This window comes from Pholis gunnellus, assembly GCF_910591455.1.
Source record: "Pholis gunnellus genome assembly, chromosome: 17".
NCBI lineage: Eukaryota > Metazoa > Chordata > Actinopteri > Perciformes > Pholidae > Pholis > Pholis gunnellus.
Window position 1 is genome coordinate 20,978,480 of NC_136544.1, and position 1,863 is coordinate 20,980,342.

Sequence of the window (1,863 nt, forward strand, 5' to 3'; positions counted from 1 at the left end):
GGTCTTCGTGGGAAAAAAAGTTCCTCCAAGAGAGGAGGCGGCGGGAGGCGGCGGTCAGAGGAGGAGCGGCATGGCGCGGCGGAGACGCACTGAGGAAATTTACGCGCGTCCCTGGTCCGCTCTGTGAGCCCGTTTGTCCTCAGAGCGGAGAGACGTGACAGGTGGTCCGGAATCCCCCGAAACAGAAATCTTTCATCTACTTCAGAACCGCATCCCAGACACGTAGACCTGCTCCTAGACCTGCTCCTAGACCTGCTCCTAGACCGGTACCCAGCATCACCGACAGAAGAGCGATCACTGGCGGAGAGGAGCACGAGAGCGGAGTCAGTCTCTCTCTCTCTCTCTCTCTCTCTCTCTCTCTCTCTCTCTCTCTCTCTCTCTCTCTCTCTCTCTCTCTCTCTCTCTCTCTTCCCGGTTCCTCCTGCGTCATAGCCGTGACCGGACTGTTCTCATTACAAAGACAGGCAGAGAGCTGCTGCAACTAAATGTCATTATCATAATCAATATCTTTATAACAAATACTGACACATTGTCTGGTTATTATTAGAAAAACACGATACTCAGTTTATTGTTATATATGTAAAATAAAAAATAATCATTGAGGCTCTGATTGATTAATTAAAGTCACTGAAAGACGAATGAAGCATCATCACTGAAGACATTTGAATTAATTTAAAGTTCAGTTTTTTTAATTAAAAAGGGTTATTTATTGTTATTATTATTATTTGTTTCTCCTTTTAACAGAAGAAAAATGCGTAGAAATGTGTTTGTGTGACTTCAGTCAGCATCAAACCGCTCGGTGACAATTAAAGAACCAAAGCCAGTTTTATTTACAGAAGTTCTTGCATTTAAAAAAAAATAAATAAATGTAAAAAGGTCCTCTGGGAATGTTAAATAATCTGGTGTCACAGCTCTGCTGCTGTTCTTCTTTTTATTAACCCTTTAATTCACAGACGTCAGACACCTTTATTAGCGGCTCACCAACATTTATAACAGCGCTGTTTGTCTCGTCAGCCAAATGGATTCTTTTTACAACCTGGCAACCCAAAAGGTGTCCTCATAAAGAAAATGTGAATGACATTATTGACCACACATTAAACCTTTATGAAGAGTGCTTCATAGAGTGGGACCAGATATTTCCACACGTCCACCTTCATTTGAAAATGACTCCACATATTAGTGTTAAAGGTTTGGTCTTCAGTAGGAACCAATGGGCTCGTAGCTGAGAGACACAAACAGGAAGTCAGACAGACTTTAGAGACGCACAAACGCATTGGTAGTTTTGGTCCTTTCATGGGATTGTTGATAACAACAAAATATTGACTATTGAACATCCCATAATGACATTTAATGGAAGCAGGGCTGCAACTTAACTAATGTTTTCATTACGTTTATGTTCTCTAATCATTAAATCTGTAAAATGAAGAGTGACGCCTCATCGCCTTTAACACAAAATCAAAGTTGACATCATGGAATTGTGTCGTTTTGTCAGATATTTAGAAAAATGTGATTATTGTCCACAAAGTCCAGTATAATCTTTGAATTATTATTGTTTCCTGAAAACTAACACTGAAAGAAACCAAGAAGTAAAACATGAATCTCCTCAGCTGCTAATGTTTAGATTATTATTATTATAATAAAGTTCACATCCTTCTCTTTAATAAAGCCACATTACTGTGAGTATAATCCCCCATAATGCACATTACATGACCTGCTGGACGTTTAGCAGAGCTTCATACTTCATGTCTTGTTTTTATAGAAAGCTTCTTGCCAACATGCAAAGTTTGAGCTCAAACACATCAACGAGATGACGACACAATCCGCTACGGAATGAAGATGAAAGATGTATTTTTGTTATTAGGG